We start from the raw sequence: 27,353 nt of genomic DNA, 5'->3' as shown, positions 1-27,353 counted from the left end.
CCTTGGAAGCCAGGATAACAGCAGGAGACATTCTTAAGGTATGTATTCTATGAGAGAAATAGGGGTCAGAACCCCTCTTTTTTGTGAAGGGGGCCTGACTCTAGAGGGTAAGGTAGCAATAGCAGATTAAAAGAACAGATTCAAAGTCTACCCTTGTCATTAACGTACAGGAGGTCCACCCTATGTCTGCAGTGAAGCTAGGTTGTTATATGCTAGCTTTTTAGACATCACCATGAGTAGAGATGTCTTGAAACAAAGTTTAATTTCTTACCAAGACATACATTTAACAATACATATGTGCCTTAGGTGGCAAGAAGGGTATGCATAACACAAAACAGTATGCATATCCCTGGGTTAGTAAGCAAAGTGGAAAAAGTGACCGTCATTTCATGCACTGCCTCTGCAGGTGCTGTGCTTAGCGTGGATAAGTATTCGCTGAATGCACGTGCAGCGCTTTCGCCCGAGCGGGATTATCGGGACCGCGGCGCGCACTGGACCAGCCCCCGTGGTTCAGCTCTTGGCTGCCCTTCTCCTCCCCCTCCTCTGTCTTCTGACAGTGGTGCTCTCTGGCGACCCCGGCGGCGACTGGTTCTGGTAGCAGCAGGAGCTAGGTCCACTGAACCCCAGCGTGCCGGGGAATGCTGGAAAGGTTTGAGTCAGGTCTGGCAGCTGAGGAGGGGGTGGGGGCACTCAGTGAGGGACAGGGAGGACGATGAGGCTGGGCAGCGGCACAGGAGCTCCTCTCCTCCTCGTAGCATGATTCCAGCCCTCCACCTACTGACTTCCTGTGCCTGGCCGCTGCCCATGAAGCCTTATGGAGGTTGATGCTGTGATGCCCATGTGGAGCGATAGGCAGAAGAAGGATTTATGTGATGTAAGGTGAGCCGCTTGTAAGCAATAATGCATGTGTGTGCCCATCTCGTAAATGCCAAGTATTTTTTTGGGACGGTTTTTGGGGATGGGGACGTTTTCTAGTGGACACATTGCATGTCTGAATACATTCTAGGGCAAGGAGTTAATTGCACTGGGACATCTGAACACAAACGCACACGCCCTGTCATGTCCAGGCAGCAGATCGTACTAGTTCACATTTAACGTTTGTGCAAACTATTGTTTCCAGAATAAAAAAATGACATTTGTGTGTCTAAAAGTTGAGGGCATGGCCTAGACAAACAGAGCGTCACGGCTGTGCATTCCCTGGCAGTGCACCTGCCAGTGAGTGTGTGCGGTGCTCGGGGGAAACCAGGGCTGAAGGCTGTGGAACATGAATTGTGGTGTGGTGTGAGCCTGCCAGGCGTCTTGCTGGTGCACCCCACTGTAATGGGGCAAGTGGCTCTATGCATGGCAGTGCACAGGGATAAAGACACAGGCACATGGCATGGTAGAGGCATAGTGGGAGCAGCCCCTGCCAGGCTTATGAGGCAGAGAGATAATACAGGGAGGATTAACCGCGCTGGTTGCCAGCCTGTATTTACACGGCATGCTGACGGCTTGCATGTTTGAGCGTGGGGTGCTCGCATGGGTTTCCTTTCTTTCCTAATAATCGATTCCTAGGCAGATGCCCTGCCAAAGATGAATTGAAGCCATCCACTCCCCTCCCCCTCTTCCAGGCCGGTCAATGGGAAGCGCCGAGGAACAAGGGGAGGCTCCAATTGAATGAATGGAAAGGGACACCGGTGGAGTCAGCCTGGCCAATCGGAGCCGGAGGGGAGCGGGCGCACACCGGTCTGTTACCCCCAGTCCCTGTTGGGTGCTTTTTGAAATCATCTGACTTCCTCTGTAGACCAAGGGGGGTCTGAAGCAGCAGTTTGATGAATGCGAAAAATATAACACCTTTAAAGGAGGACGTGGAGCGACATCTTTTTGAAAGATATGCCACATTGGGCTGTAATTGGGTTAACATTATGCCCCTCTTGAAATGCATGTGGCTTTCATTGTAATCGGCCTCAGTTTGCATTATCCCCAGTTTATCAAAGGTTTATGTGATGATATCTACACGAAGCTTCACAGCGGCGTTGCGCCTATATTATTCTGTAGCATCTGCTTGGTGCTTAAAGCACCAGCACGCACAATGGCACGCATCATATACAGGATTGTAAAGGCAGTGTAGGATCGGGTGGGCTGACTCCATTAGCAGAAAGTGGGAAACGTAATGCAAAACCTGTTCCTCCAGTGGAGCGTGTGCTTGAATGTGGGCTTCTCTGTCGTCCATGGTGGACATTAAAGCTTGCAGACTGATCGGTCAATAACTCGGATACCAGAGACAGCGGTTACCAGTGGAGTAACTTTGCTGAAAATGTTGGGGGGGGGGGGGACATGACATCTGAAGAAAATATGCCCCAGCCAAATGAATGGGGACAAAATGGTGTGCCATGAAAGTTGGGGAGGGGACAAACAGCCCTGCCCCCCCTAAAATTACACACATGGCGATTACATGCCACGAAGATCAACGCAATCCAGTCCTGGCTGTTCACTGCAGACCACACGTCCCAGCATGCTAAGCGTTGTTGGCTAAAAAGCCAGGACTGGGTGAAAGATGACTGGCGTGAAATGGGGCTACTCGTAGGTAGGCGTTTGAGCTCAAACGGGACTGGGCTTTTATAGCTCAACGCTGCCAACTGGATCACCTCTACTGCACACTTTGATCCTGGAAAGAATGCTACAGTTAATTTGTTTATATGGTGCCGGATACTGAACTGTGACTTCTTAAAAGCCTCATCTCACAATTTGGGCCATAAAGATAATGGAGGAAAGGGTAGATCAAGTTATCTGTCCCAGGTAGCACATCTGGGCCAACTGGGAAAAACAAGATTAAAGTCCAGGGGCCTGATTCACAAATAATTTTTTTCAATGGGACAAATCCCACTGAAAAAAAGTTTTGCGAATCAGGCCACTAGGTCTCTTGAATAAACAAGGATCCCCCCTCAGGTTCTAAAGCCATACCGTCTTTCAAATTAATAGTCAATTTCCAATTTAGTGTTAATAGCCCAAGTCAAAAAGGAAGATCTTCCTGGAATCATTCTTGAGTCATCAGGTGACTCCATCCTATAGTCATCCATGGCTAGTTCAGGGAGATCATCCGAAACCATCCTTAAGTATGTGTATAGGCTGAAATATTCAAATGAGATTACTCTAGAGTTACCACTGAAACTACTCCAAGAGGAGTTCTGATTACTTCCAGTGATGATCTTGTATTACTCCAGGATGACCCCCCATGACAACTTCAGGATGGTGCAGATTACTCCAGGATGACTTCAGGGATGGGTGGGGATTACTCCAGGATGACCCCATGACAACTTCAGGATAGGTGGGGGATTACTCCAGGATGACCCTGTGACAACTTTAGGATGGGTTTGAAATTGTGAACGATTATTGCAGACAACTTAAGGAGGATGTTGCTTTCAAACGATTTAGGAAAAGGGTTGATTCCTTGTGTCTAAGATGGGTGGTATTACTATAGGGTTAGAATTATGGATAGTGTACTGAAAACATGGAATTTGCAGCCGTTACTTGCCATCTTTGCTAGAGCACTCAAATGTCATTAACTAAGGTTTGCTGATTTAGTATACAAAACTACAAATCAACACCATGTCACGAACCAACCTCTAAACTCCCTCATTTCATATCTCACCTCTAGCTAACATGGCATCACACCCAATAAACACCCACAATTACAAATCACTGCACTAAAATAAACACTTTCAGTGACCTAAACAGAAGGTCTACCTGCATGACAAGACTGTCGATCACTTCACCCAATATCACTATGAGCAGCTAGCAATTAGTTCGACCATTCACCACAGCCAAGAAATTAGCTGACCCCCAACAGAAATCCAATAGCACAAAAACATATACCATTTACAAGTTGGCACCAACCTACAAAGTCACCAGATCAACTATAATAGTTCTACACACAAGATCACTTGCATCTTCAGTTTCACAGAGCAGCATGTGAGCTACAATTACATCGTAGATTAGTAGCAGTGGCTGACGTAGCAACCAAACTCGGTTGTGGGGATGTTCCAATTCCATTGTTTTTTTTTTTTAAACTGTAATCTGAAAGATTGCACAGGTGTGTGGTAACATTTAGGTGTCACTTCATGGTTCAAACAGGCATGACTGTCATACTGTAACAAGAACACCCTGTTAAGAAAGACGTGGTGATAGAGTTGAGCTTGTCAAATTAGATCTGTCCGACAAAACATTTGTAGCAGACAATGAACGGGTTACTTTACTTTAGTCCAATATTTTGCAGTTGTTGCACAGCTACATACTTGGGAACTGCAACATTACACAGCCATCTGCCGATTTAATGCTGTGTCTATCAATTGTCCAGGTGAATTAATAGGCAGGTTCTGAGGAAGGAATGAAGAACACTAGCCATCAATGCCAAAAAGGTTTTCCAGCTTTTGTGAACAGCCATTAATACATTTTGGAATAGTCAGTTTTCACCCATCAGCTTTTACAATATAATTCAGTTTTTTCCACTGCATCTTCTTTTTTCCAGATTCCACCAGTAGCTGCTTTTTCTTCTCTCCCTTTCTTTTTAATGCCTCAATTATAGCTTTTCCTAATCTCATCAAATGTTTCCTGTGTCTTAATACTGTTTCTTGGCTGCGGGTATGAAAAAGGCAAGTTGAAACTTCATAATGTGACTACCAATACAACAAACATTTTGCCTGAGCTGTACACTGGGGTGACACCCCTTAAGTGTGACCCTATCCGCCCCCTTGGAGTTTTGCTTATTCTTGCTCTCCTTGGCGCTTTCCCTCCCTCCCCATGCAGCTACCCACAACTCAGTGTAGCTGCACACATAACAATGTGTATGGGTACATACCCATGAGAGTGCGCCGTGACCACTACAATTTATAAATAGTGGCGAGCTGCATCACCAATTCAACATGGTCTACGCATAAAGACCTTGAATGAATAGGACAGAAATCAATATTGGTATTTGCGAATCGTGCTCTACCTTGGACATCCTAGATTAGTTCCCAACCCGTGGACTACATTTTCAGGATTGCATCGAAGGTGTAAAAAAAAGTAAAAAAAGATAGTTTAGGAATTTCGATTTGGGGAACCAATCCAGGATGTCCAAGCACCACTAAAGACTTTTAGCACAACGCGCCAGCCATTGAAAGGTCTCTCGGGACTCAACCCTTTACTCATCGAGTACTATGAGAAAGTTGTTTCATGATATTTTCACAATCAACTTCCAAACCTGGTCACCATACCAAGTGTTCAATTTCAAGGCTTTGAAGACGGCTAAGGTCGAAACATGCGTCGGCTGACTTTATGGGAATAAATTCACCCACAGATGAATACCCTGATGATATGGTTTTACTTTCATTCTAAAAGACTGTATACCTAACTTTAAGGAGGTAGAGTGTGATTCGCAAATAGCAATCCATTCTCTGTCCTATGTAAGTGACTTCAATCCAGCAATCCAACTAAGTCAATGCCTAGTCTGGGATGCCCAATGGAAGACATTAATATATTTTTATGTCAAATTCTTTGAATCTGGGTGATAAACCCTTATATAACGCCCCTCTCTTTGAATCCCCCTGACCTCACTGAGCCAAGAAGTTTGTTTTGCAAATTAAAAGATTTGAGGAATAAAACAATATATATCACACTTTTATGAATAAATTAACATTTGATAGCACACTTATGAATATAATAGTGATCAACAAAGGATAATATTACAATAGCACAATTCTTTAATCACTTAGGAGTTGGTATTGAAAGAATAAGGTAGCAGAGAATACTTTGTATGGTTTCAAGGAAATGCAAGATGGGAAAGAATGCAACACAGAAATAAACTTGATATGAATTCCATCAGAAGATAATATAATCACTTTTTCCCCTGTGACTACTCACTCCCCCCCTATGCAATATGGAGAGATGGAAAGGAGGGCAAACAGGTTCCCAGAATACAATCAAATGCAGTTCAGTTCCAGTTCCCCCCAGCAAGCTTAGAGAAAACCAGTATGATTTTAAACAGGCAAAAATACTTTTAAATGCGATTGCAAGGAAGAGAAAAATATGCTAAAAATGATTTTAATTCACTAAAGGAGATTCAGGATAAGTGATAACTACTTTGGATTGGTTCAGGTCAACACTAGCAATGATTCACGAATGATTATCAGATTGAAAAAGAAATTCAGCAGTTGCAAGCAAAAGACAGCAATTTTGACAGGTGGCGAAATGGAGCTAATTTTTCAATTCGCTGCACTTTTTCCGCATGCGTATATCGCGATTACGGAAAAACCATAAGGTTCTGCTCACAGCACGGCACAGCGGTCTGGCCTCTTGGACTGGATCAAGCAGGTTCTGGCTACATCGCTGCTTTCTGGGTCTGGATCTGGCACAGGGTTCTAGCCAGTCGCAAACAGCACGGCAAGGCTGTTGAATAGTTTGGTTAGGTTGCTGGATTCTGAGGCCTGCTGAGAAGAGTTCAGCTTGTGGGTTAGGCCCCTGCTTAAAGTTCTAGAGCTGGGTTCTAGAGTCTGGTCTCTGGATCTATCTGGAGTCTAAGTTCTTCTGGATATTGTCTGGAGTCTTCCGGCAAAGTGCTTTGCAAGAAACCAGTTGAAGTGGAAAGTGAGTGTGAATCTGGGTCTCAGTGGTTCTTTTTATGTGTTTCCAAAGGAGGTGTGGAGGCTGACTTTCTATGCCCAACCCTCTGAGGATCCTGATAGGTTAAAGGATTTACTGTCATCTGACTGGAGAAAGGAGCAGAGTGATGCTATGTTTATGGCTTGGCTGAAGTCCCTCCCCTTTGCTTTTACTTAGAGAAACAATTTTTCATAAGCAAACATGTTTCCCAGATACACAAGTTGTTGAGAATACATGTACATATCACATATTAATTAAGACAGGTCTCTGTTCAATCCTGCTCTAAGAGCTTGGGTTCAGAAATGACAACTTATTCGTGATTTTAGTGGGTTTCGCAATATTGGTTTTGCACCAAATCTTACACACCCTCTCTGCGCATATTACTGTACGTTTTTAATTTTCTAGTATAAACACAGTGTCTACAATATTAATAAATCCCAGGGTTTGGCCTCAGAACATCCCACGGCGTCCAACTTAGTCTTGAACTGCGAGTGCATTTTTCATTTTAAGACTCTCAAAGTTGTACATTTCTGTCAGCTTGGAACACTTTGTAAATTGCAATTTTAGAAAACATATATTTGCTCTCAATTGAATTCACCCATTGGTTTATCTCTGCCCCCAGAAGCTTGGCTCTGACTCAGAGGTCACATGTCTTGTTTTTCCCAAAGCAGTGTTGACAGTTACACCCAAAATCTGCATATTCTATTCAATTGAAAAAGTCTATCGTCTCGTTTTTCCTTCCAGCAGAGCATCAGTCCAGGGTGCCACTCTCCATCTGATTAACAGGACCATGCGATTTCCTGCCTTCTGGTGTAGAGGCCTGAGAAGAGTAGGTGTGAAGAGTTCTCATAGAAAATCAAGCCTTTTGAAGTCTTAGCTAAATCAGATTACTATTCTGATAAATTGCAATAGAGTTCCTTATGGAAACAAATACATTTATCAACTTTAAAATAAGCAACATGTCTTTAAATCAAGTCTCTTTCAACATGAAATCACTGTGTGGCACTCTATATGGCATTTTGATAGACTTCTCTGCTTTGGCTTATTTAGCTTCTGCAAGACAGCTCTCCTGTCAGGATTCGGAATCGCCAGCACCCGTCAGTGGCGAGCACCGGTATTGCATCCATTTTTGACAGCGGTCTTTAAATCAAATGTCTTTAACATGGGATTTTGTCCTAATAACATATGATTCTTGCTGACATTGTACTGATGTGGATTCTTGCAGTAGAGTAATGTAGAACACCCAACAAGAAGTTGTATCCTTTTGGTGGTTTTGTGAGCCATGATTTTAGCAATTTTGACGATCAAGAAAATTAATTCCCAAACAGCTCTGGGTTGCTTTTGGCAATCAGTATTGCTATTTCCAAGTGGTTTCAGGCTACTGTGTGGGTATCCCAATGGTGGTTTTAGGCAGTGGTATCCAGTGTTCACTGACATGGCAAAAGTGGGTGGCAGCCTATTTTTCAGATTTTTACTGCGCATTTTTGGATGATCTCTGGCGAGCAGCATGCTTTCCGGCAGCCATTATGATGTTTCCGCTCCCAGTAATGCACAGTTCTGTTGTAGGGCTTGGATGAGTGGGTTAAAACATCCCACACCTAGCTGCACACATACTCTGACCTAGACTACGGTCCCCGAGGGCGTTCAACCCATAGTGCGTCGCCAATAACATAAGAGAAATCAGTTACTCTAGAGGAAAGAAATGCTGTAAATGAGGTGGGCATTGTGTAGCATTCATCTGCGACTCCACAAGGGAAGTCAGATGTACCCTCCTCCCCCAAACATCAAATAGATGAAAGAAAAAGAAAAAAACACATTGCTTACCTAACTAGAAAAGCATGACTCCTTGAAATCCTTTTCTTCATGTATTTCTCTTCTACTTTCATCGATACCCTCTATCAGCAATTTCCAATTAACTTCACCAGGAATTGCAAAGGCTCAAATTCCCCATCCTTTCAAATGCACAGAGAATTGTCTGAATCAAAGAGTGCCATGATGATTTGAGTTATTGTCTAAAAGACGAAAATATGTAAATTTAGTATGTGCCAAGTATTTGTGAACCAGGTCTGTACCCAAAACCATTAATTTATAGTGGGCGTGCTATGGATGTTCCTGCCTGATGTGTCCCGATTTATGAGTGAAGCGTCTGTGCTTGGTTAGCTTCCTCCAAGACTTCCACCCATTGTGGCTTTAACTAGTTTCATCTGTTTGCAGATTTACAGGTGTGTGTTCTGGCGAGGCAATACGTTCTTAACTGTAGAGCTCTTGTACCTAAAATGCTGCAGTCATTTTGTGTGTGACCTTTTTTTTTTTAAACTCTTTTTATTGACTTGACAGCACAAACAAGGTCCAGAGGCAGACCGCAAGGCACTGACACAATTTACAAACAGTAAGAGGGAAAAGCATATACAATAACATGAATGTAGTATGACATTAAATGGCAACACTCAGAGTAATATACCGGTCCCGGGGTGATATGGTATTCAGGGGGAAACATCAGGGGATGTAGGAGAAGATGTGGGGGGTGAAGCCATGGCAGCAATATAGTCCCGAAATTTCGGCCATATATCTCTCGGTCTAGAGTGGGGGTGTTGTATAGCGCTCCAGGACTGCTCAGTGTCGTGAGCCCATGTGACTGATCTGAGCCACTGGGTGTAGGTGGGCCCTCTGGGGCGAAGCCAGCAGAGTAATATGCAGCGAACTGCCAACAGCATGCTGAGGCCTGCCAATTTCTTAGCATCACGGGAGAGCTGTGGGAAATCGTGGAATAGACAATGCAATGGAGTGGGGGTGATTGGGTGATCTAGAATATCTGATACTGTAGAGCAGATGTCACGCCAGAACTGGAATAGATGGGGGCATAGCCACAGCATGTGTATATAGGAGGCCTGATCCGCGCCGCATCTAGGACAGGTAGGTGGGTTAGTGTGAAACATGCTGTGAAGTCTCACGGGTGTGTGGTGATATCGGTGTAAGACTTTAAACTGGATGAGCTTAAATTTAGTGTTGTAGGAGACCTCATGAGTACGGGCACACATCCGAGCCCACCTCTCATCAGTGATTTCGACTTCAAGGTCCTCCCCCCATCTGCGTCTGAGGTCGGTAAAGTGGGGGGCCGCTCTGGCCTGAAGCAAGGAGTAAAGTCGCGACGCCTTGCCCTTGAAGGAGAGATATGAACAGAGCTCCTCTACTATGGGTTCATCGGTGGGCAAGGTGGGGAACTCCGAGTAGGTGGACCTGAGGTGCGCCCGCAGTGAGGAGTATTGTAGCCATACGGAGGGTCGTCGTCTAAGTGGGGGAGGGAGGTCCGACCATTCTATGAAGTTTCCCTGTTCGAATACATCACGTAAACTAAGGAAGCCGGCGGTGGCCCAGCGGTTGACCACCGTAAGTGGGATATGTGGAACATCGGGTAGGAAGTTCCATAGGGGGAGGTCCCCGTGAAAAGGACGGGGTGAGCCAACCATGGACCAGAGTTTAGTCAGCGCCAGGGATGTGCATGCTACCGGGTTCATAGAATCTAAGGGGGGGGAGAATGGGCGAAGGACCAGGGACCCAATCACTCAGTCACAGACAGCCAACTTCTCGAGGCGGACATGAGGGGGGGGGGGGTCAATAGTGTTAAACCAGAATGCAGCAAACTGCGATTGGGCCACCACCCAGTATCTGACGAAGTCGGGTGCATTAAAGCCACCCAACTCTTTAGGAGCAGTTAGTGTACCCAATTTGAGCCGAACGGCCCCCGAATGCCAGAGGAATGTGCTGCATATGGTGCGGAGAGTTTGAAAAAAGGCATCCCCAGGCCACAGTGGAAGATTGGTAAAGCGATACAATAATTGAGGTAATACGATCATTTTGAGTATGCCTATTCTGCCCGCCAGTGATAGGGGAAGCCTAGTCCAGCTTGAGGTTTTAGCTTCAAGCTTGGTCAAGTAAGTGTGATAATTGTCGTTTCGTAGCTGTGCCGTGTGCCTGGAGATCACCACTCCCAGGTAGGTAAAGCTGGAGGACGCCCAGATGAACCCATGCAGATCCTGGGGGGGTGGGGTTGAGTCCGTAAGCGGGAATAATGCAGACTTGGAGCAATTGACTATTAAGCCTGATATGTCCCCAAATCGGGCCACATCTATCAGTATCGGTAGGAGGTTAATGTCAGGGGAGCGAACAAACAATAGGGCGTCGTCAGCGTAAAGGGAGACAATGTCAGTCTGGCCCAGCGTGCGCAGCCCTCTGTGTGAGTGTGACTGTCGGAGCATGTCAGCAAAAGGTTCCATGGCAATTGCGAAAATGAGCGGAGAAAAGGGACATCCCTGACGTGTTCCTCTAAATATCTGAAGGGGGGGAGAACATCTGTCTTCTGTGCGAACCTTCGCTGACGGTGCCGTGTAAAGGAGCTTCACCCAGGCGCGAAAGTTGGGGCCAAAGTTACATTTTTCGAGGACGCACCACAAGTATTTCCAGGAGACCGAGTCAAATGCCTTGTGCATGTCCAGAGTGGCCGCCACTGCTTGTGTGGTCGGGTCGATTCTGTTAAGGATATTAAAGAGTCTCCTTAAATTTAGGGAAGTGGACCTACCCGGGACGAAGCCCGCTTGGTCTGGATGAACAATGTGGGACATGCATGGGCTCAAGCGGTTCGCAAGGATTTTTGCAAATATTTTAATATCGCTATTAATCAGGGAGAGGGGCCTGTAGGAACCGCACTGCGTGGGGGGTTTACCAGGTTTGAGGAGCACAGTGATGAGTGCCTCACGCAGAGACGGAGGGAGTATGCCCAGTTCACACGACTCGGTCCACAGGGCCAGCAGGTGCGGGGCTAGTTGGGCCTTGTACAGTTTGTAAAAGTCCATCGGAAGCCCATCGGGGCCAGGGGCCTTCCCCGCCGCCAGTGAGTCGATGGCTTCAATAATTTCTTCAAGGGCAAAGGGCTGCTCGAGGGAGGCACTAGTTTCGGCCGATAGGACGGATAACGGGAGATTCTCTAAGTAGGAGTTGATTTCGGCCGTTTGGGAGTTGTTGACCTCAGAGTATAGAGACGAATAAAATGCAAAAAACTCAGAATTGATGTCTTGGGGGGAGGTGGCGAGCGTGCCATCAGATCTAGCTATGGCCGGAATGTTGGGGGCACCCAGTTCGCGGCGAAGAAGTTTAGCCAACATTCTGCCAGGGCGTTCCCCCTCACCGTATTGTCTAGCCAACCGAGGGGAGTCCAGGAACTTAACCTCGCGTTCAGCAAGGCCACGGAACCTGTCAAGCTCGGTGCCCAGATCTGCTAAGGTGGCCGGGGAGTGATCTACTGCGTACTGTCCCTTGTAGGCAGATAGCGCCGATTCGCTGGCGGCGATATCGGTACGGATGGTCTTGAGGATGCCGCTGCTCTTAGAGATGGCGACTCCCCTCGTGTGTGCCTTGAAGGCTTCCCATAGTACAGCATACGTAGATACAGAGTTTAGATTAATTTCGAAATATTCCTCAATTGAGGAATCAAGCTCGGAAGCGAATGCCTGATCAAGAAGCCCGCGAGGGTTCAACCTCCATAGCCTTGGTTTGTTGGCGTCAGGTCCCCAATTTATGGAAATTAGAACTGGCGAGTGGTCCGAGAGTGTCCTAGGAAGGATGGCTAAACTCGTTACGCATCTAATCAGGGAGTCTGTGACCAGCCATCTGTCTATTCTGGAATGAGAGTCGTGTACTGAGGAATAAAAGGAGTAAGTGCGGTCGTCGGGGTACATTAAGCGCCAAGCGTCCACCAGTGCCAAGCGGGGGAGTGAAGTCAAGATCGTGTAGGCCGCTCTAGATAGCTGACGAGGGCGGGAACCGGCCCTATCCAGGGTGGCGTCTAGTATAGTGTTGAAGTCCCCGCCCCATATGATGGGGATCAGGGGGTAGCTCTCAAGTAACGTGACTAGGTGGTTGTAAAAGTCGGGGTCGTCGATGTTGGGACCGTAAATATTGAGGATGATCACCTCCTGGTGCTGTAGTACGCCAGTGATGAGGACAAATCTACCGAGTGGGTCTATGTGAGATTGGTGACAGGTGAACCGAAGGCTGCTGTGTATTAGGGTAAGGGCGCCTCGACTCTGCGTAGAATAGTTGGTATAGTATCTCTGGGATCCCCATTGTCTGGCGAATCGCTCACATTGGTCTGAGCGAGCGTGGGTTTCCTGTAGGCAAAGGATCTTCACTCCATGGCGTTCAGCGTGGAGCTGGATCTGCCGCATCTTCCTATGATTGCCCAACCCCCTGACATTCCAGCTCATAAAAGTCAGGGACGTGTCAGCCATTGTCATAAGAGTGGTGGTGGGATGAACAAGGGTGGATACCCGAGTCGTGAGAATAGTGTGCCTTAGGTATACGCAAACGGGGGGCTGTATATGTGGATTGTTTGGGTGCAGTGTCTGCGGGACCCCTGGAAGCTGTCAAGACATTTTTAAACCAGAACGTTCCCTTCCAACCCCCCACCCACATCCCCCCCCCAAACAGAGGGATGAAACCCGAACAAAACCAAAACAATCGTGAACCTTTAGGCATCGACGCCTGGGGGACTGTTAGCAGCCGGCCAATGGCCGCCGGACTGGGGAGAGCGGGAGGAGGTTTATGTTAAGTGATAAGTAAAGGTGGATAACACAGAGCGGATGCAAGATGTCACGGTGCCTGAACCATAAGCCAGGGTCCGCAGTGGAAAGGATGGGACCGTGCGGTCCTTTACAACGCAAGAGGGGAGCATGCAAAAGACTCATGGTTGGTGAAGGACCGGGGTGCCGGAAACATGGCACAGAGGTGGACGGGCAAGGAAAGTAGGATATGTCTGGGCCAAGAGTTCAACAGTGTGGCAACGAACATTGTTTTCGCGGGAAGATAAAGGGGGGCAGAAGCAACCCCACAGCGAGGGAGGGGCGCCACGGTGGAGCGGTCCCAAGACACAAATGCAATAATGGGTGATAGGACATGTGAGACTTGTTAACTTTGCTGAGATCAGCCAGGTATGTGTTCATCAATGAATTTCGAGGCCTCTTCCGGGATGGTGAAGAAATACGTTTGATTGGAGTGTTCGATCCTCAGTTTGGCGGGGAAAAGCATAGAGTACTTGACTCCCAAGTCCCGAAGTCTTTTTTTTACTGCGAGGAAGGTTTTACGCTCCTGCTGAACCGCCACCGAGTAGTCCGGATACAAGTGTATTCTAGCCGCCCCTAGGTGCAGTTCCCCTTTGGCTCTGGCCGCCCGGAGCAGGGAATCACGATCACGGAAATTGAGGATCCTGGCTATGATGGGGCGGGGCGGAGCACCAGGCCTGGGTTTGGGAGTTAGGGATCGGTGGGCTCTCTCAACTGCGAACTGTGTTGACAGCTTGGGGCTGTCCAAGAGCGACAGTAGAGTGCGTTCAACAAATTCCTCCATAGGCTCATGAATGTTGTCCTCCGGTATCCCGACAATGCGGAGGTTGTTTCTCCTGGAGCGGGATTCCAGGTCGTCATTTTTCTTTTCGACCGCAGAGACCCGGCTGGTCAAGGTGGCTACAGCGGTACGCAAGGAAATTAGGTCATCTTCAGCGGTGCCAACCCTTGTCTCAACCTCAGCGACTCTGCTGTCTGTCTTCTCGATATGGGCCTTAATAGACGAGATGGTTCCATTCATATCGTCCAGTTTAGTGTGGAGCGTGGTAAAGCCCTCTCGTATGTACTCCAGCATTTTCTGCGAGTCGTCAGAGGCGGAGGGCGTAGCGGTGGATGGAGGTTCCTCCGGGGGTTCAGAAGGCGATTTAGAGGGGGTCCTGGCAAACATGTTTAGGGAACTCTGCTTTCTGTTGGAGCCGGCTCCCTTAGTCATGGTGGAACGCAGGTCTATCAGCAGGAGTGCTATAGATGGGGAAGCGGCGGGGCAACGTCGCGCGGAGCTTTTATCCGGGGGTTCACTGCAAAGGGATGGAGGGGGAGCAGAACCAGGCTCCTGCGGTATGGGTTGAGTGTTACGTTGCCAGGTGGGGAGGCGAGCAAGTGCTGCACCAGCAGCGGTGGGGGGACAACCAACGGCGGAGATCAGAAGACAGGGGGGAGTTCAGGCTCCAGGATATTAGTAATGTCGTCCCCGGCCTGCAAGTGGAGCTGGATGCATTAGGCCGCAGTATATGTCCGGGAGAGGCGGGAGGGCTGGCGCGGCCGGCACAGCAGGCGACGGGGCCAGTAGGGCCGCCCCCGCACCCTGCAGTGAGCAGTGCTCCGTAATCCGTGGAGGCTGGCCGCAGTGGCCGCGAAGACAGTGGGGCTCCGCGCGAGGGTGAGCCGGAGTGAGGTCGACAGCAGCGGCGCAGGAAGCAGGGGGCTCGAAGGAGAGAACCGCAACGGGGTCCCCGCCGTGCAAGACAGCAGGCGGGGAGCTCCGGAGGCAGGGAGGAATCCGGGGTCCAGGAAGATTAGTATGCCGTCCCCGGCCTGCAAGTGGGGCTGGATGTAGTAGGCCGCAGTATGTGTTTGGGGGAGGCGGGAGGGCTGGCGCGGATGGCACAGCAGGGGACGGGACCAGTAGGGCCGCCCTCCGCACCCCTTACCTCGCAGCGAGCAGTGCTCCGAAATCCATGCAGGATGGCCGCGGTGACCGTGAAGATAGTAGGGCTCCGGTCGAGGGCGAGCCAAGTGAGGTCAATAGCGGTGCAGCAGGAAGAAGGGGGCTCGGAGGAGAAACCCGCAACGTGGGTCCCGCCGTGCGAGACCAGAAGGCGGGGAGCTCCGGAGCCCAGTCCGTTCGGAGCAGCGCAGCCGAACGGCAGTCCGCCAAGGTGAGGTCCACAGTATTGGGCGGGGAAGCAGGAGTTCGAGTCAGAGAGATGGCGGGTGAATCCGCTGTCTGCGACGCCCCTCCCCCGCAGCGGCCCCTAGCGCCGCGCTCTCTGGTGAGAGGGGGAGCCGCGGGTCCTGGAGGCGCAGCACGGGTCGAGGCAGAGACCGCAACCCCGGTCCGGGCGAAGAGGTAGAGCTCGGTCCCAGGGGGGAGCCCGGAACCAGGACTTGGCGAATGGGTTGGCTGATGGTTCGTCCACAGGCACCGACGGTATGGCGTAATAATGCAGTGTTTCAGGGCACCTTTTAGGTCTTTTTCGGCTCTCCCAGCCCGGAGTGCGACGATCAGGCGGCCATCTTGCTTCGGCGCAACAGCGCCCCCCTTTGTGTGTGACCTTTAAAAGAAAAAAAAAGTGTCAGTTTCTTAAATGTAAATATCAAACATAGAGAGCCCCACCTTGCAGACAGCAACATGTACAGGAAATAGGAGGGTATGCAGTGACAGAACCCATGACCAAAGTGATCCTTACTGTGGGAACAAAAAGTAAATATTACACCTTAGCGAGCCAGGCACTATCCTCCAGAAGGGTCACAAGTGCCCCCCACCCCCAATAAGCATTGCTAATGTGCAATAAATGATGCACTACAGCTGAACTAGTGCAGCGCTCATAGCAGTGGAAAAATCCTGCAAAAAAGTAAACCAAGCCATGGGTAAACTTTGCAGAGGCATGGTTTCTCACACATGCACCACGGCTGGATACATGTAGATAACCTATTACGTAGAGGGTCGGGTGCACCTATTTGAGGAAGGCATGGACTTTGTGGGGGCATTGGAGCAGCAACAGCATTAAAACCAGAGAGGGGCAGCCAGTAGGAGCATGTATACCCTACTTGGCAACGGTTTGAAAGCAATCAGCCTGATCCGTATAAGTCATTGCGTGGAACTGGGAAGGAGTTGCCCCACCCACGAAAAGGGGGCGTCTGCATGCTGAACAGCTAGGGCGTCTTACGGCAGAGGCCTTCAAACTGTGGGGCCCAAAGGATGCCAGTTGGTGGGGGGCTTGAAGGATTATGGTGACTTTTTAATAGAAAATATAAGAATTTGTGGCGGGGGGCAGAAATTATTTTACTCAAGGGGGGGGTTCGCATAAAAAGGCTTGAAGACCACTGCCTTAACCTTTTAACTGCCATGGGTTTTCCCCCCAGTGCCAAGGCCTTTTTTGGTGATTTTGGTATTTTGCCATTCAATGCCTTCTAACGTTTTCTGTTTCATTAACCCCAGGTGCCAAGGACGAGTGATCTCGTCCTTGGCAACAGGGAGGTAATCCCAAGGACAAGATACCTCGCCCTTGGCACTTAAGGGAATAAAGTGACCTCCCACTTTCAAATAGCAAAGCAATTCACAGCACTCCTTTCACATCCAGGTCAGAAAACTCCTGTTACCGCACCAGTCCTGATACACAAGGCTGCTGAAAAATCCAGACAAGCAAGAAATAGCTCAACATCATCTAACGAGAATGAACTGGTCCCATCATTAGATAAAAAGAAAGACCATAAAAAGCATTCACCCCAGATCATCATAAACAATGATCAAAAAAGATAAATGACAGGGATCACTATCCCTAGCAAGCATTCAATAAAGTTTACAGGCAAACTTCAATTAACTGCTGAGGTCAAGTGGTTAAAATAAAAAAATAAAATAAAATCCCTCTGCGAACCTCATCAACCTATATAGAGAATGTGACATAAGTATAACTAGAACATGCAGTAATCCAGAGTCCCTGAAACTTACATTTGTATATATCAAAAGGCCGATTCATGGAATTAATGTGCGCCGAAAATCTCTGCGCAAGCGTGCGAATCGCAGCGCAAGTGCGAAAATCGCAGTGCAAGCGTGCGAAAGCCGCGCACATCGATTGATGGAAGTCCGTGCGCATGTAAATACTAGGATGTGCGCTAAAACCCTGCGTGGCGCACGCGGGCGCATGCGTCATCAAACGGCATAAGCTATGCGCACAGCGAAAGCGCACATAGCACGGCGCACACAACAAAAGTAGGCGTAACACGGGGCGTAACACGCGGAATGGGGAACAGCGCGTGAAAATGCGGGCGTTATGGGGGAAGTATAGGAGGCAAATGCGCGGAACGCCCACAACACATATTCATGGAATCGAACAGGGGAAACGCGTGCGCCAAAAAAAGACGTGCTAATCCGGAAACACGTATGCCAGCAGGAAGCAGGCGTACGCGGACCCGCGCAGCATAAAAGTGTGCGCAAACAAACAAGCTCAGACGCTACGATGAATATACCGTTCCTCGCAGCAGTGGTCGTGGGACACCGCAGGAGGAGGAGGATAGTCAGGGCCAGAATTTTTTACACCCAGGACCAGCCTTTTTGGGATGCCTGATGACCAGGTGTATGGGAGGTACAGGTTTCCACCTCACATTATACTCGACCCGGTGAGTGAGTGGGAGGATGACCTCACATCACCCACCCTGTGCTCCCAAGCGCTGAGCCCCTTGGAAAAGGTGCTCAATGTACTGCACTTCTTGGCCACTGGTTCATTTCAGCGGACAAGTGCCATAGTGGGGGGGGGGAATGTCACAGGCCACACAGTCACGCTGCCTACACCAGGTGTTGGCCATCATGACTACTCGCCCATCAGTCCGCAGGCACATATACCTGACCAGAACACCTGCAGAAAGGCAGGCTGCCGTCCAGGATTTTTATGGGGTGGCATACTTCCCCAAAGTGCTAGGTGCCATTGATTGCACCCATGTGGCCCTACGTCCTACCAGGGCAACTGAGCACAGCTACAGAAACCGCAAGCACTGGCATTCCATCAACGTGCAGGTAGTATGTGATGCCAAGGGAATCATCACCTCAGTATATGCCAACTATCCAGGGTCCACCCATGACAGTTTCATTTACAGAATGTCAACCCTAAACCGGGACCTAGAAGCCGGGCGGCATGGCGATACATGGCTGCTTGGCAAGTATAAATGCCTCTGCACATGCATGCATGTCAGATACTAAGTAATGTCACAACCCCACTAATGATACCCATCATCACCTCCCCAGGGGACAGTGCCTACCCTCTGAGCACCCACATAATGACGCCAATTCGGAACCCCACCACACCACCCGAGGTAAGATACAACACAGCCCATATTGCAACCCGGGGCATAGTGGAGCGCACATTCGGAGTGCTCAAGTCACGCTTTCGCTTTCTTGACCGCTCTGGAGGGTAGCTGCTATACGCGCCCCCAGTAGGCAACCCGCAGGGGCCTGCCAGAGGACATGGTGGTGCCCCCACATCCCCAACCACATGCACGCCCGCTGCGCATGGGAGGGGAAAGGGCACGTGGTGAGGCAGCCCATACGCAGCTGGTGGCCAATTACTTCACCTAAAATCACCCCTGTGGAGTGCACACAGCCCTGGTATATACCAGCTGATAATCAATGATGATGACATAAGGGACAGTCAACTGTCACAACCATACCAGCCTGAGATTGGTCACCTGGAAGTGTTACATTGTGTGCATCCCTACCTACACAAAGACAACCAATGTTGTGTCACAAAAAGAATGACTACCCCCTTGGAAAATAGAACATGAAAACAGCGCCATGTCACCCAACCCCTCCCCATCACCGCTACCCAACACACCATGGCATGTCATGCAATGTGAAAGCAAAGAAAGGAATGCACAACACATGACACAAGTGCCACAAAGTGCACTGTCCCAAATGGAAACAGGCCACAGACAATATGCTCCCAGTAATCAATAACAAACAGCACACATGACCAAATACTTACCAGCAACACAATACAGCAACACAGGATGAAACATTGATTTGGTACTGTCATATTTTGGCAAAGTAGTGCAAGTTTTACAACCTGAATAAGCCAGCACATCCACCCCTTCCAACTGCAGAGTGTTGACGTCAGGCAAATGTGTCAGTGTACTGCATACAACATGAACTGCATCCGCAAAGGAGACGGCCTTGTGAAGACATGAAGAAGGAACCTGTGAATAAGGAGGAAGACATGGATGCACAAGCACATATCAATACAACAACAATCCCCACTAGGGATGTACACACAGTTTTGACTACAGACTGCCCACACAGCTCATGGGAGCCCAATGTCACTGTAAGTCACTGTCATTTGGTCAGACCCTTTGCAAGCCCATGGAAAGGGAAGCAGGAGGGGTGTGTGTGTGTGTCAGGAACCCAAGCATCTAACCCAAACACAGGCCAAGCCTGCATGTGCCCAGCTGGAATACACAGTGGACGCCCACGGGAGCCACACAAGGCAACACACTGAAGAAAAAAAAAATGGCCATGTGGGTCCAGGGGTTGGGGGGGGCAAGGTGACCCAGGAGGTTCGAGGACAGGGTGCACACCAACCTGCGTGGATGTTGCAACAAACAAAAAAAAAAATACCTCCATGGGCTCATGGCCTGCACGGCTACGCTATTGTGGGAGAACTGCTGCAGTCTCTCTCTTCACCCTCTGCTTCTGCATCAGGAGATGGTGGTGCTATGGGAGGCAGCCCACGCAAAGCCCTGGTATGGTCCTCCATGGCAGCAAGCATGCGGGTGTTGAAGGTCTGATTCTGGAGGAGGATAGTGCGGAGATCCCCATGCAGCACCTCACGACCTCACGGGTTGCCTGCATTTCTGCACGCATGGCCTCGGATGATGCCGGGATCTCCTCCCGAGTTGCCTGCAGCTCAACTGAGAGCGAACGTGTGAGCTGCTCCAGCTGTTCTGACCTTGAATTTCGGGAAGCCTCAAGTTCACTTAGAGTCTGCCTGAAGAACTGGAGTTCTAACCTCAGGGCTTCCCTGTGGCCCTATGACTCCACAAAAATGGCTTTCCGCAGAGTCTCCAGTGCCGCCAGTCGGTCCCTGTTGGACGCCAACATGTCTTCCCTGTGTGATTGGCAAATGGAGTCTGTTGTCTGCTGTTGTTGCTCCATCTGCCTTTCAGGGGGGAGAATGGAAGTGGCCACCCTCTCCATTGCTGTTGTGCTGCAATACCGTAAATGGAGTTTTCCCATACAGTATTGCCTGGTGGCGCACGGCCACCGCGTCGGCGGGCACCACACCTGTTTGGGGCAAGGCGATCTGCACCTTGCTGTGCCGGCACTGCCTGAGGCTGCAGCACTGCATTCCCCCTCTGATCTGCTGGCCCAGGAACAGGATCAGATGTTGTGGAGTGTGACCCTGCATCCGTAACCGCCAAAGGCGGAGTTACCAACACTGACATCCCCACAGAGGGTTCTACCCCTGGTGCAGGTGGGTTGGACAGAACAGAATCCCTGCCAGAAACTGTCACGCTCACCTGATTCCCACGGAGGCGCAGGTCTGGCTTCGAGTGCTGATGCTTCTTCTACGGTGAAGCGCAGGACTCTGAAGATGGACTCACTGGCTCGCAGGAATATTCCCCTGTGCGTGAAAAGGGAGTATTACCTACTGACGGAATAATGCTCAAGCCTCCCACTCCCTTCCAACCCTCCACGATACCCTTCCTCAATTCCCTGTGAAGTCTCACCTTAGGGTCTGGAAGGATGAGTTCTCCATCCTGCTTCTGATGCAGGGGCGCGTTGAAACCCAGTTACTTCACTGGATTGAGGTTTGATGGGAGTTCAAATAAGCTTGACTATTCAGGTAAGGCGCTGTAAGAGTTCTGTAGCAAGTTCAAAAGTTCAAGCTTAATAATAATGTTCATTGTCTTATTGCAGCAAGCGCTAACGCTTATGTCTTTTTCCCCTTAGGGGCCGGGGTTCGGAATGCCGGAGATATGGCGCTGACCCAAAGTGAAAAGTGCAGTCCCAGTAAATGACAGGTAAGTTCTGGATGAGCGTTCGGGCAATGCCTTTGCATTCGCTCATTTAATGTCTTTGTCTTTTTTCCCCATAGGGGCCGGGGTCCGGAATGCCAGGAAGCGGCAGGACCCAAAATGAAATGGGAATGACCCAACAGGTAAGTCTTAGAAGGAAACTGAGCTTTTCCTATTCCCTTCTTTCTCTCACCTTGTGTTCTTGTCTTTTTCTCTCTAGGCTCTGGGAAGTGGCTGCGGATCCGGATGATCGCTGCTGAAGATGGAGGTGCCCAGGAAAGGTGAGTGAAATGCAGCGCTGCAGCGATCGAAGCGAAATGCTTTTAAAATGATGTCTTCCCTTTCAGAATCGTCGGTGTGAAGTCTCCGTGATGCAGCTTTAGCAGGTAAGGTCTTCTTTCTCTCCAATTCTCTCTTAGCAGGTGACCCAGGATGCTGACAGGCGTGGCTGAAGTCCTGAAGCAGGAGCTGACACGGTGAGCGTCTAGCTGCGAGGAGCAGAACAACGCGAAGCGTGAGTTGCTGATCGGGCGTGGTTTAAATAGCTTTGGAAGAAGTTCCAGGTATGTATCCTTTCACCGATCAGGTATGTACCCTTCCCCGACCACACCAAGGGGAAAGTAGTTCCACAGGTAAAGTAGTTCCATTCAGGCCTCAAGAGGGCCTGGATGTAGCAGCATGGTCTGCATCAGGTAAGTGCACCTTAAAACACTTGAACACATGTATAGCTTTATGAGCCTGGCGCCTAAGGCGCCAGGACAGGGGTCCAACATGAGCCTGGCGCCTAAGGCGCCAGGACTGTGTCCAAAGGGCCCCAGCTTGGGCCCGCTGGCACTTCCCTGAGGGAAATGATGCCTGCCTCTGGGGTTGCTGGGTCGGACCTGGCTCCTTGGAGGTAGGCATCATGACAGAAACACTCACCTTCGACAGCACATTAGTCTCATCATCCGATTCAGCACCTGAATCATAGAGGTCTGGGGAGGTGCAACCAGAGACACCCCTGGACAGTATGGTCTGCAATAAGATTGGGTTTTCACCCACCACCACACCATGTCCTCCACTGGTGCCCGGTTGTGCCTGAGATTCCTCCTGGGTCTGCACCATCTCCTCCACCTCTACAGCATAAAGTGCGTCATCACCTGCAAAAACATGAAAGACAACGAATGGAAACGGGCATGAGCACCATAGCACACACATAGGCCTTACAAGCCAGAGATCCAGTACATGATTTACACATGTGCCACATGACAATAACCCTGGCTGCATGCACTGTCAATGAGTTGGAAGGGGAGGCAAAAAGCAGACACTGAGGACACCAAGATGGAAAAGCAACACATTTGCTGCATGCTGGGTAGCACTGGCATCACACATTAGCCTGTGAGTGACATGTCCAATACACATACATGACACATGCCAGCACACAGATGGCATGTAGCCTAGCCATGGTACATTTGACAAGTACAGCCATATGTCAGTGAACGAGTACTGTCACCCATCCATGTGAGATGGACATGAGATGAAAAATGCTTAATAGTGTGACAAAATACGCATGTGCCACACACTGCAACACATCCAGTGTACAATAATACAGTGATCGCAGGCAGATGTACACATCAATGGTTGGTCACTTCAACATGATAGGAAACAACTATCATGTTCCACATTCAAGCAGGCCCCAAAAATTAATGTGAGCAGGCCAATACTCAATCAGCCTGAATGGTCTAATCATTCACATGACAAGGTAACAAATGTGGGCCAATGTGGGGTGTAATCAATGACAGAAGCATGTCACATATGTGGCATTAGGGCTGAAAAATGCGTTGCAAAAATCGGAGAATTGAAACAATGAGCCTGAATGAACACTGAAAAATTCAGAACAATGTTGATGCACGATGACAGTTCAAGGGCAACTGCAGTAATGTGGCGCCAATTGGCTACTGTGGGCAGAAGGGATACTGTCATACCCAAATCCAAGGCCGCTCAATGTTTTGGAGGAAGCACATGGGTGACCCATACCACTCAGGAGTACACACCCTCACCTGGCACTCAATCAGAACCCGTCACCCAAACAACATACACTTGGATTACACACATGCATGGGCACTCACCGGACAATGCGTTGTAATCTGTTATGTCTCCCACGCCTTGGATCTGTTCCTCTGTGATGAAGGTTCCAGCAACAGACTCATGTTCAGCGAGTTGGTTGTCCTCTGGTGGAAACCCACCACCAGTCACCAGAGTAGAGGCATGATTTGAGGCCAGCTTGTTCTTTGCTCTGTGTTTCAGGTCATTCCACCGCTTGTAGCAATCATCAGCTGTGCGCCTCACAAATCCAAGGGCACTAATGTGGTCCGCGATGGTTTGCCAGTGTGCCCTACGTTGACCAGGTGTGGTCTTGCACCCTGCAGTCACCACCATTTCGCGGCTAGGCCACAAGTGCATCAAGTTCGGCATCATTAAAGCTAGGCTTCCTTGACGTGCCGGAGTGTGTAGACGTGTCTGGGGACTCACGTGCGTGGAAAAATAAACCTGCACTATGCTGTGGCACCCAGAAACACAAAAATAAGCGTACGCGTGTTACACGAAGCATACAATGACCTCTGAAGGGGTATGCGACACACGGGGGCAACCACAGTTGGGAAATACGTGCGCGACTCACCATCTGCCTTGAAAAAGACACGCATGTGCACATAGGCAACACCCCCGCCAAAAGAAAAGAACGCAGTCTGAGGAAACAGGGAGTACGAACTGGAAACGTTGTAAAGTAATCGCGTGTGAACCGACAAGAAGTACAAGATACACCCGCTCGCTCGCCACAAAAAGCACGTACAACGAAATAACGTGATACTCGTACCTTTTAAGCCAGCCCACACGTGAAACGTCACTTACGCGCTTAGGCCTTTTCCTCCAATAGCACGGTGATGTGCAGTTTTCTCACGTGCTGATTCACTATGCACCCATGTTGTGGGCAACGCCTGCGCGCCTAACGTCACTGATTCGCTTACGTGCTAAGGGCCTTTCCTCGAATTACACGCTGACGTGCAATTTTTTCACGTGCCAAATCACTCTGTATCAAGCTGGCCACGCGAATACACATGGAAGACCACGCTCCTGCCCAAAAGGCCATTTTCCTGCCCCTCAGACCCCTGAGCACGCTCCCACCTGCTGCTGCCCGACTGCCTGCTGCCCACGTGCCCTATTTGCTGCGTGCACGTCAGCCAGGGGTGCAGTTGCTGTGACCACCCCTGCCGGAACTGAAGACTCCCGACTGGGATACCATCACTCCACAGCCCAGCCCGAGGACCCAGTTGCCCACCAACACCTGACTCTGGGGTTGCCATGTCGGGCACAACACCATCTGACAGCACTGGCAACACCCAGCCAGAGAGGCAGAGGGCCACCAGCTTCAGTGCCAGGGAAGTTGGTGTCCTGGTGGAGCAAGTCCTGGGGCAGTATGATGCCCTCTTTGGAAGTTTGCGCACCGACAATGAAGGACGGACCAGGATCTGGATGGACATCGTGACTGCCATCAACGAGGAGGGGGTGGCAGTCTGCGACATCAAACATGTCCGGAAGCGCTGGGAGGGCTTCAGGTCCAGAACCCTCGACAAGGCCCAGCGCCTCTTGAAGGCAGCGGATGCCAAGGGGAGCCGGGGCCACCTGTCAGACCACCAAATGAGGGTCCTGGAACGCACACGCCCAGCGCTCCACGTCCAGGTCCTTGAGAGGCAGACCCGTCTGGAGTTGAGCGGTAAGTATACATGCATACTGATTGGACGCTGTGCGTGTTGTGGTGTGCCACTAGTGTGCAGGTTGCACATGTGTATTTGTAGGGCCATGTATGGATGTGTATGTACAGGGGCGTGAGGCTGACACATGCAAGTCCTCTCATGTGTGAGACACATGGATGGTATATGTGTTGGTAAGCATGCAGGCCAAATGCAGATGTGGGAGCACACATGTTTGAAATTCTGTGTATGTACGTTGGCATGGTTGTGGTGTCACACATGGATGGTGGTTCCAGCTGCATGTATCTGCACTGCCATGTGTGTATATTTGACAAGTGTGCAACTGTGATGCAACATGGATGCATGTGACACTGCCATGAAGAAGGCTGAATGGCAGCTGTGACATGGATGGCGATCTCATCACTGCAACAGTTGGTGGAGATGTACACATGCATGTAAGTGTGGTGGCCTGTGTGCATGTTTTGGGCACTCCCCCGTGTTTCATGTGACATCAGGCTCACCTTCAGCTGCTCGTGCTGTTTGTATGGATGGTGCTGCCTGGTGGAATAATGCTGTTGAATTCGTCATGTGTGTGAGTTGAAATGACATGTGTTTTGGGGAGTGTGATGCCATGTCTGAGGTTTGACACTGACACTCATGTACAATTGTCATGTGTGCATCAGTCCATTGTCCCGTGCCCTGATGCCTGTGTTCTATATCTCCCTGTCTGCAGCGTCAACTGATGAAGAGGGCGGAGAGGGTGCTGTGGAGCAGGGCGGCAGGGATCGCACCACCAGCCGGAGACGCAAGGCCCGGCTCCCCTCCCAGGTTGCCATCTTGTCGGGGAGTGAGGAGTCTGGTGCCGCGTCCCAGGCCGCTGCTGCCGAGGGTAGGTCCAAGAGGCGGAGGTTAGAGGTGGACTCCTCAGCAGCAGAAGGGGCAGCTGAGACCCCACAGGGTCAGACGGAGGAAGATGGCACGGAGTCAACCAGGTTGGTGGGGGGGTTTGGTGGAAGAGGCGCCCGTGGAAGGGACACACATGGGGTCTGGAGGTGGGGATTCCACTGGTGCTAGTGGTGCAGTGCAGGGGCGGGAGGCAGCACAGGCCACCGCAGAGGTGCCTGTGTGTAATCCTGTCCCTGATCCGGTGACTGCATCATCCCGCACCAGCAGGGATGCCTATGTCCAGACCCGTTTTCAGGGAGGGGATCCGCTTACAACAACTGGCCTTCGTCTCCCTGCGGATGTGGCTATCCGGGACGGGGTTGAGCCTGTCCTGAGTGGGATGGTGTTGCGTCAACGGGGCATGCGAGGTGACCTGCAGTGTTTTCGTGAAGACACTGCACGTCATCTCAAATGCCTCGTTGACCGCGTTGACCTACTGGGACTGGTCACCAGGGCTGGATTCCTCTGTTTGCTGGACCTTGGCCCGACCCCCTCCTCAACTGAACACCTACGCGCCAGTCATCCTCCATGCCATCTTCCCACCCATGTATCACCCGGGTACCCTGTGGAGCTGCCTCTGACCCAGCGGCCAGGCTGGTGGGGGACACATCCCTGCCACAGTCGGGAGTTGGACGTCCAGCAGTGGCGGCCACCACGACAACTGCACCCCAGCCAGAGGAGGATGTGCAGGCAGCAAGAGCAGGGGCACAGGCACAGCAGCAGCAGCAAGGTGGGAGCCATGATGGCTCGGGGCCATCGACATCGGAGGGGCAGGCATCGGCCAGAGGGCAGGAGGACCCAGGATTACAATTGTCTTCCGTGTGGCAGCGGTTAGGCCACGCCACAGATGCGGAGCGGCGGCGGGCAGAAGAGGCACGGCTCACAATGGTCAGGGTGGAGAACTCCATGCGGAGGGCACCGAGGCGGGCCGAGTGCCTCAAGGCAATTCGCAGGGAGTTTGAGGTCAACATGTCATCGTCCCTGCGAACCCTCGGGGCCATGGAAGAGGACCGCCTCCAGGACATTGAGCGGGAGTTCGATGATGCCCTGGCCCGGGACATCGAAAAGTGAGGCGTCGGACTAGCCCTCTGCCATTGTAAATTGTTTTTAGTGTTAGGTTTTATTGTCATTTTCCTTTGATTTGGTGTGATTGGACTATGCCCCACACATTTGTATATAGTTTTTTTCTTAGGTAGGTTTCATTTCTTTTGTTGGGCTCATGGACCCTTGACAATGGATTGTACATAGTTGGACAATGGATTAATTTGTACTTTTTCTTTGGATTTCACCATGGATTAATGGATTTTTCTTTTTACGTTTCCTTTGGATTTGCTTTGGTGGAGGGAGAGTTTGGACTGGTTATACTTTTCATTTACTCATCTTTTGGACATGCTTTTCATTTCATGTTTGCTATTTTTTTATGCTTTCATTTCATTGCTTT

The 27,353-nt window shown here is 50.1% G+C and overlaps 1 protein-coding gene across 1 annotated transcript in view; it reads left to right on the top strand.

Moving 5' to 3' along the window:
• Positions 1–521: 521 nt before the first annotated feature.
• Positions 522–27,353, top strand: part of ERC2 (ELKS/RAB6-interacting/CAST family member 2) — a 4,434,974-nt gene continuing 4,408,142 nt past the window's right edge. The window contains exon 1 of the mRNA XM_069643656.1: positions 522–879. The gene's annotated coding sequence lies outside the window, so the exon portion shown is untranslated. The remainder of the gene's footprint in view (positions 880–27,353) is intronic.

Source organism: Ambystoma mexicanum, chromosome 2p, assembly GCF_040938575.1.
Source record: "Ambystoma mexicanum isolate Mex_15411 chromosome 2p, UKY_AmexF1_1, whole genome shotgun sequence".
Classification (NCBI taxonomy): domain Eukaryota; kingdom Metazoa; phylum Chordata; class Amphibia; order Caudata; family Ambystomatidae; genus Ambystoma; species Ambystoma mexicanum.
Note: the sequence above shows the minus strand (reverse complement) of the source record. Positions and strands in the feature narration are given on the sequence as shown.